The sequence below is a fragment of the Salvelinus namaycush genome, unplaced genomic scaffold (genome assembly GCF_016432855.1).
Source record: "Salvelinus namaycush isolate Seneca unplaced genomic scaffold, SaNama_1.0 Scaffold644, whole genome shotgun sequence".
NCBI classification, from domain to species: Eukaryota; Metazoa; Chordata; class Actinopteri; order Salmoniformes; family Salmonidae; genus Salvelinus; species Salvelinus namaycush.
This window is the reverse complement of record NW_024061358.1, coordinates 76,933-86,717: the sequence shown is the minus strand read 5'-3', so window position 1 is coordinate 86,717 and position 9,785 is coordinate 76,933.

Here is a 9,785-nt window from a genome sequence, read left to right as displayed (position 1 = left end):
AAAAATACAAGTAATGTGATTACTATTGTGGAACATGTTTGTGTATATAGCACATTTTATGTTTAGGTTTTCAATGTATCACAAACTGTTTCTGCATATTGATTATTGATTTTGACACGTTAAAATAGTTTTGACATTGGGCTATCCCACCTTGCAAAATGTTGTTGAAAAGACGTCGTAAATAAGACTATGCCCGACGTTCAATCTACGTTCGGTTTTGGTTGAAAGTCAAAAATACTTTTTTCAGGTGATTGTTTCAATGACTTCAAAACAACTACATTTCAAAGTACTCGCAGCCTATACATATGGATGCAGTATCATTTTTTAAAACTTGGACTAACTTATGAACTATTTTTTAAACAATCATACATCACTCCAGTTTTTACACATAGTATTTCTTTACAACATTCAAGTGCTAATTGTCGTTATTCCACTATTGGAGAAGCATGACTCAAATCACCTCATATTTCAAACATTCAGCCTGACAAAAGATACATGTTTTATTATTCCATGCCTCACCATTCAGTGAATTATTGCCAATACATATTAACAAAGTGGTGTACATTCGGTTTTGATATTTTCATAATATTTCAATGTAATGTAACATTTAGTAATCAAAATAATTTATGCGACTATCTGAATTTTATTGGCACAATTTTATTGTTGACTAACAATGTAGTAAAACAAGCGTACTATTTTAATCAATGTCATTTCCTTAGAATGCTCATTAGTCTTTCAGTTTGTTATTCTTTGTTATTCTTTAGTTTTTATCCTCTTGTGTTTGTTGTGTTGTAAATATTTCTGTTTTTATTTTCATCCGTTTGTATTCATTTTTTCCTGTGAAGCCCATTGTGTTCCATGTCTGAAATGTGCTGTATAAATAAAGCTTGATTTGATTTGAACACATTGCAAAACATATTAACCCAATGACCGACCAAATCAACAGACTCTTGCAAAACCAATCAACAAATATGTGAAAAATCAACACATCTTGGTCCATCTTAGTATGAAAAACAGATTAAATTCAGTACATCTTCCACCGTGTCGAAATAGTATATAACTGTAGTATCACTTTTCAACCAATCCATTACATTTGTTGAAAATTAAAGAAAAAAAATTAAATCAACAATTCGTCAAACGATTCAACTATTGAAAACTGAAATAATCAAATGGATCGACCAGATCAATCCCACTTTTCCAGCCTGCTGAAGGCGTGGTGGAGTGGTAAACACCACCCCCGGCTCTACCAGGGGCTTGAGGTGGTCTCCCACAGCTCTGCTGGTGGAGTGGTAAACACCACCCCCGGCTCTAGACCGGTCACCCCACAGCAGGATACCATGGAGAGGAGTATGAGTAGTGGGAGATGGGAGACTCCCTGTATGGCCCACCGGCGTTAATTTGTTTTTCCTCTCTTGAATCTATACACAATACCCCATGATGAAAAGCAAAAACAGTTTTCTATACATTTTTGCAAATTTATAAAAAATAATTGAACTGTGTAGTGACATCACCTACCACTGGCTGGATAAAATAACCTTCAACCACAGTAACTCAACACTGGTTGCTACAGCTGAGCTATCTAAGCATGACTCATGTTTCCAAACCGAGTTCAAATATCCAACAGAGACCAATCCTATCTATCCAAACATGGCCTATGTGTCCAATGTCACTGTTTCGGGCTATTTTGAAATATTACATTTACATAAGTATTAAGACTACTCAGTACTTTGTTGAAGCACCTTTTGGCAGCGATTACAGCATAGATTCTTCTTGGGTATGACGCTACAAGCTTGGCATACCTGTATTTGGGGAGTTTCTCCCATTCTTCTCTGCAGATCCTCTCAAGCTCTGTCAGGTTGGATGGGGAGTGTTGCTGCACAGCCATGTTCAGTTCTATCCAGAGACGTTCGATCAGGTTCAAGTCCGGGCTCTGGCTCGACCACTCAAGGACATTCAGAGAGTTGTACCAAAGCCACTCCTGCGTTGACTTGGCAATGTGAGTCATTTTCCTGTTGGAAGGTGAACCTTCGCCCCAGTCTGAGGACCTGAGCGCTCTGGAACAGGTTTTCATCAAGGATCTCTCTGTACTTTGCTCCGTTCATCTTTCCATCGATCCTGACTAGTCTCCCAGTCACTGAAAAGCATCCCCACAGCATGAAGCTGCCTCCCCTATACTTCACCGTTGGGAGGGTGCCAGGTTTCCTCCAGACATAACACTTGGCATTCAGGCCAAAGAGTTTCATCTTGGTTTCATCAGACCAGAGAATCTTGTTTCTCATGGTCTGAGAGTCTTCAGGTGTCTTTTGACAAACTCCAAGCGGGCTGTCATGTGCCTTTTACTGAGGAGTGGCTTCTGTCTGGCCACTCTACCATAAAGGCCTGATTGGTGGAGTGCTGCAGAGATGGTTGTCCTTCTGGAAGGCTCTCCCATCTCCACAGAGGAAATCTGGAGCTCTGTCAGAGTGACCATCGGGTTCTTGGTCACCTCCCTGACCAAGGCCCTTCTCCCCCGATTGCTCAGTTTGGCCGAGTGGCCAGCTCTAGGAAGTGTCTTGGTGGTTCCAATTTTTTTTTTCAATTATCAACGAGTAACAAGTATTTTTTAGGTTTAGGAATTTGAGTAATTAAACCTTGCGTTAGAGGGGCTAGCATACAAACTCGGTAGCACAGACTAGATTCAGTTGATGTTGAGAAATCGTGCATTGTGGGTATTTTGGAAGATATCCGGAAATAAGTGAATAAATATGTAATAACCCAACAACATAACTGTTTGTACTTAATAGGTAACCAGATCGTGACTACAACTAAAGTACTAAGTCTTTAACCACATTGTGTTGTTACATTGGTGAGTAAAAACTCATGCTTCCTACGGTTTAACTTTTTGTCTGAAAATAAACTCTACATTTTATTCAACTGCGTTACCCACTCCAGTCAGCAGATGGCGTTTTGGGAATTTAAGGTTATGATGCTTTTGGGTTATGCTGCTAGTGTGACGTATAATCTAGTGGACGGAACGCTTCTTTCAACAGCAGCAACAGTCAGTCAGCCACCTCCGTAGCTTGCTAGACAAAATAGACGAACCAATAAAGCTCTTCAGACGCTTTCGTGTATATTAGCAACTGTGTTTTAAAACAGTTTCTGTCGTCTAGTTAGTTATCCGATTTCATTTCACATTACGGTGTTGTTGTTTTTGGTCAGCTAACGTTAGCTGGCTGGTTAAGTTATCACTAGCCTAGCTAGCTAACTAACATCCCCGACCATGAGCTCACTAAGCTATTCTCCTGCTAAAGAAGAGATCTGCTGGACGGAGAAAGAGGGTCTGTGGTTGAACATTGTCGTGAAAGAGGAGGAGGAAGATGAGGATGTCACTATACAAAAACAAGATGAGGGAGAGGCTGTTACCGTGAAAGAAGAGAAATACGTTACAGTTAAAGAAGAGGAAGACGCGTTCAGAGTGAAAGAGGAGGAAGATGTTACAATAAAAGAAGAGGAGGAAGAGACAGAGGAGAATGCAGTTTTTGGAGTGAAAGAGGAGGAGGAGATGACTGTCACATCGAAAAAGGAGGAGGAAGAAGAGGAGGATGCTGGATATCTGGGTCCAGTTTCCCAAACGCATCTTAAGGCATCCAATGGTTCTAAAGGTGAACTTAGCCGTAAGATGGTTTTGAGAAACCGGTCCCTGATTAACACTAGTAAGTACTGTCTTAAACACAGAGGCACAAACTCTGCAGTTGTTGAACTGATGGTTGGTGTTAAAGGGGAAATCTGCAATTGCTACATCCATATTGGGACTTTTAAATTATTTATTTATAGCCATTGATTCTTGAAGAATATAACACATGCCTCATGAGCTTAGTTCAACTGTTTACCCCATCAGAACCCCAAATAAGCTTTTTTTACTCCAATGTTTAGAAACAATGTAAATCAACACTGTATAGCCTCAACATAGTTAAAACTATAATGTTGATATCATGGATGGTCAGTCCTTTCATCCATAGATCTGTCTATGAATTTGAGAGTAGTTACATTTCTCCAGCCACATCCTCATCTTATTACCAAAACAGTGGCAGAGTGACGCTTTGTTATTGTTTGAACTGCAGATTGGTTGTTTGTTGTGTGACTTTTTTAAATGGGCAACCTAGGATTTAAACAGCAACAAAATGGCTGCCCAGAGACTTGGTTTGGTAAACAGCTGAGGGATGGGGGCTGGAGAAATGTAACCACTCTCAAATTCATAGAGAAAGCTATTGTAGCAACCGTAACCCAAAACCTAGCGACCTCGTCAAGAAGTTCAGACATCTTGGCATAACAGTTATAAGGTGTTGGCTTGACAGTCACTTCTATATATCTATATACAAGGACTGGACATCCAGAAGGTCAAAATTATTGTTTTAACCAGATTTCAAGGCTATGCAGTGTTTGTTTACAAACAGTGGTGTTATAGGAGCTTATGTTTTGGTTTCTGATGTTGAAATATTTGAGGCATTTATAAGTTATATTCTTCAAGAATTGTATAGTAAATGGGTATTTCTATAACTGCCAGTGTAGATTTCCTGTGGGGGTCAAACTGTTACAGCTGTTAAGTCAAATTGTATAATATTCTGCCCAATTTTTTCCACTTTTTTTAGGGCTGACCCGTAGTCGACTGGCCGATTGTTTGGTCGATAGGCTGTTTTGTTGACAAATATTTTCTGGTCAAGCAATTGCAAATACACACTACATATACAAATGTGGACACCCCTTCAAATGAGTGGATTCAGCTATTTCAGCCACACCCATTGCTGACAGGTGAATAAAATCGAGCACACAGCTGGGCAATCTCCATAGACAAACTTTGGCAGTAGAATGACCTTACTGAAGAGCTCAGTGACTTTAAACGAAGCACCGTCATAGGATGCCACCTTTCCAACAAGTCAGGTCGTCAAATTTCTGCCCTGCTAGAGCTGCCCCAGTCAACTATAAGTGCTGTTATTGTGAAGTGGAAACGTCTAAGAGCAACAACGGCTCAGCCGCAAAGTGGTAGACCACATAAGCTCACAGAACGGGACGGCCGAGTGCTGAAGCGTGTTCCAAACTGCCTCACACTCCAAACGGACGGCCGAGTGCTGAAGCGTGTTCCAAACTGCCTCATCCTCCAAACGGATGGCCGAGTGCTGAAGCGTGTTCCAAACTGCCTCACCCTCCAAACGGACGGCCGAGTGCTGAAGCGTGTTCCAAACTGCCTCACACTCCAAACGGACGGCCGAGTGCTGAAGCATGTTCCAAACTGCCTCACACTCCAAACGGACGGCCGAGTGCTGAAGCGTGTTCCAAACTGCCTCACACTCCAAACGGACGGCCGAGTAACCGCACACACGCCCTGAGATCACCATGCGCAATGCCGTGCGTCGGCTGGAGTGGTGTAAACGTTGCCGCCATTGGACTCTGGAGCATCGTGATTCATTCCGACGGATAAATCTGGGTTTAGCGGGTGCTACCTGTCTAAATGCATAGTTCCAACTGTAAAGTTTGGTGGGAGAGGAATAATGATCTCGGGCTGTTTTTTTTCATGGTTCGGGCACCTTTAGTTCCAGTGAAGGGAAATTTTAATGCAACATTATACAATGACATTCTAGAACATTCTGTGCTTCCAACTCTGTAGCAACAGTTTGGCCCTTTCCTGTTTCAGCGTGACAATTCCCTCGTGCATAAAGGCAAGTCCAAACAGAAATGGTTTGTTGAGGTTCGGTGTGGAAGAACTTGACTTGCCTGCACAGAACTGCATATTAATGCCCATGATTTTGAAATGAGATGTTCGACGAGCAGGTGTCCACATACTTTTGGCCATGTTTGTGTACCATAACGTTTTGCTACCGTTATATTCCCGTGGTACTGTGCAACACTAGTAGTGTCAGTTTAGGATGTGCGGGTAGAGTCTAGTCAGTGTGTGGGTAGAGTCTGGTGAGTGTGCGGGTAGAGTATAGTGAGTGTGCGGGTAGAGTCTGGTAGAGTCTGTGAAGCATTGTTGGGGGATAAATAAATAATAAAGGGGGTCAATGTAAATAGTCTGGGTGGCCATTTTGATTAGCTGTTCAGCAGTCTTATGGTTTGGGGGTAGAAGCTGTTCAGGAGCCTTTTGGTCCCAGGCTTAAACATTCTGGTACTGCTTGCCGTGCGGTAGCAGAGAGAACAGTCTATGACATGGGTGGCTGGGGTCTTTGACCATTTTTAGGGTCTTCCTCTGACACCGCCTGGTGTAGAGGTCCTGGATGGCAGGAAGCTTGGCCCCAGTGATGTGCTGAGCCGTACGACCTACCCTCTGTAGCGCCTTGCTGTCGGATGCCGAGCAGTTGGTGTTGCAGCCGGTCGATATGCTCTTCAAATCAAATTGTATTGGTCACATATTTAGCAGGTGTTATTACGGGTGTAGAGAAAATGCTTGTGTTCCTCAGTTCCTCAGTTCCTCAGTTCCAGCTCCAAACAGTGCAGTAATATCTAACAATACACACATCTAAAAGTAAAATAATGGAATTAAGAAATATATAAAATATTAGGACAAATACAGTAGAATAGAATACGGTAAATGCATATGAAATGAGTAAAGCAGTGTGTTAACATTATTAAAGTGACCAGTGATTCCATGTCTATGTCTTTAGGGCAGCAGCCTCTAAGGTGCAGGGTTGAGTAACCGGGTGGAATCCAGCTAGTGATGGCTGTTTAAAACTTCTTGCCACTATAGGGGGTGCTGTTTCGCATTAGCATAATTTGCTCTACAGATTAAACTGCCTAGTACTCAATTCTTGCTCGTACAATATGCATATTATTGTTATTATTGGATAGAAAACACTCTCTAGTTTCTATAGCCGTTTGAATTATGTCTCTGAGTGAAACAGAACTCATTCTACAGCACTTTTCCTCCCAGTGTGTGAGATTTCAGAAATCTTGGCCTCTGGTTCCAGATCAGTTTTAAAGTCCCTGTAAATCCTATGAGGATACAGACACTGCCCACGCCTTCCTCTAGATGTCAGTAAGTGGTGACAATTTGAATGGAGTCGATTGCGCAATCAGGGACTCTATAAATCACCAAATACCGGAAGTAGCGTTCTTTTGGACCCTGCGCTCAACGCAAGAAGGACGTCGGACTGGCCTTTTTCCAAGCCTTGGTTTAGCCAGTAATATAGCGCCGGTCATGTTTTTACTCGTTATAGGTGTTAAAAACATCATAAGGTAGTTAATTTAAACCGTTTTATAGCAATTTATATCCGTTTAGTGCGATTTTGAGGCATTTCTATGTGATGCTCTTTGAAGCTTTGGGCACGTTTCGGGGTCCCGGTCGAACGTTAGTGGGCATTTCGACGGACAGAGGACATCTTTCGACCAAAAGAAGATTAGACCCAAGAAAGGATACATTGCCCAAGATTCTGATGGAAGATCACCTCATAGTAAGAAATATTTAAGATGATAAATCGTTGTTCTGTCGAAAAATTTTAAACGCATATTCCGCCATTTTGTTTGGTATAGCTTCGCTTGGCGAACCCTGTATTGCACAGTAAGGATAATTTTAGAAATGTAATTCAGCGATTGCATTAAGAACTAATTTGTCTTTCGATAGCTGTCCAACTTATATTTTTTTAGTCAAGTTTATGAATAGTTATCCATGAGACAAGATCACTGTGAAAGATGGCGACCGACATTTTCAGGCTAGTTTTGCTAGTATTGTCATTGTATAACCACGGTTTTTTGTGGCTAAATATGCACATTTTCGAACAAACTCTATATGTATGTTGTAATATGATGTTACAGGAGTGTCATCGGAAGAATTCTGAGAAGGTTAGTGAAAAAATTAATATATTTTGGCGATGATAACGATATCGCTCTCTTTGGCTTGAATCAATGGTCGGGTAACGTTTGCATATGTGGTATGCTAATATAACGATTTATTGTGTTTTCGCTGTAAAACACTTAGAACATCTGAAATATTGTCTGAATTCACAAGATCTGTGTCTTTCCATTGCTGTGAGCTGTGTATTTTTAAGAAATGTTTTATGATTAGTAATTAGGTAATACACGTTGCTCTGTGTATTTATTCTAGTCGAGTTGTGATGGTGGGTGCAATTGTAAACTATGATTTATACCTGAAATATGCACATTTTTCTAACAAAACCTATCCTATACAATAAATATGTTATCAGACTGTCATCTGATGAGGTTTTTTCTTGGTTAGTGGCTATCAATATCTTTATTTGGCCGAATTGGTGATAGCACCTGATGGAGTAAGAAACTGATGGAGTTAGGAAAGTGGTGTCTTTTGCTAACGTGGTTAGCTAATAGATTTACATATTTTGTCTTCCCTGTAAAACATTTTAAAAATCTGAAATGGTGGCTTTATTCACAAGATCTGTATCTTTCATTTGGTGTCTTGGACTTGTGATTTAATGATATTTAGATGCTACTATTTAATTGTGACGCTATGCTAGCGATGCTAATCAGTGTGGGGGGGGTGGGGGGTGATCCCGGATACGGGGTTGAGGTTCGGTAAAGGTTAACAGTCTGGTGGCCTTGAGATAGAAGCTGTTTTTCAGTTTCTCGGTCCCAGCTTTGATGTACCTGTACTGACCTCGCCTTCTGGGTGATAGCGGGGTGAACAGGCAGTGGCTCGGGTGGTTATTGTCCTTGATTATCTTTTTGGCCTTCCTGTGACATCGGGTGGTGTAGGTGTCCTGGAGGGCAGGTAGTTTGAATCCCGGTGATGCGTTGAGCAGACCGCACTACCCTCTGGAGAGCCTTACGGTTGCGGGCGGTGCAGTTGCCGTACCAGGCGGTGATACAGCCCGACAGGATGCTCTCAATTGTGCATCTGTATAAGTTAGTGAGGTTTTTGGTGTGAAGCCAAATTTCAAGGTTTTTGGTGTGAAGCCAAATTTCTTCAGCCTCCTGAGGTGGTGTCATACTGTCTGTGTCGGTGTATCATTTCAGTTTGTCCGTGATGTGTACGCTGAGGAACTTAAAACTTTCCACCATTTCAATGGGGCACCTGTAGAACCTTTTTGAGGATCTGAGGGCCAATGATAAATCCTAAAGGGGGAGGAGGCTGTGTCTTCACCACACCCTAAAGGGGGAGGAGGCTGTGTCTTCACCACACCCTAAAGGGGGAGGAGGCGTGTCTTCACCACACCCTAAATGGGGAGGAGGCGTGTCTTCACCACACCCTAAATGGGGAGGAGGCGTGTCTTCACCACACCCTAAATGGGGAGGAGGCGTGTCTTCACCACACCCTAAAGGGGGAGGAGGCTGTGTCTTCACCACACCCTAAAGGAGGAGGAGGCTGTGTCTTCACCACACCCTAAAGGAGGAGGAGGCGTGTCTTCACCACACCCTAAATGGGGAGGAGGCGTGTCTTCACCACACCCTAAAGGGGGAGGAGGCGTGTCTTCACTGTGTTGGTGTGTTTGGACCACACCCTAAAGGGGGAGGAGGCGTGTCTTCACCACACCCTAAAGGGGGAGGTGTCTTCATGGACAATGAGGAACATGCAGCACTCGACCCGCTCCACTAATCAAATCAACAGCTAATTGTATTTGTCACGTTGCCGAATACAACAGGTGTAGTAGACCTTACAGTGAAATGCTGAATACAACAGGTGTAGACCTTACAGTGAAATGCTGAATACAACAGGTGTAGTAGACCTTACAGTGAAATGCTGAATACAACAGGTGTAGACCTTACAGTGAATTGCTGAATACAACAGGTGTAGACCTTACAGTGAAATGCTGAATACAACAGGTGTAGACCTTACAGTGAAATGC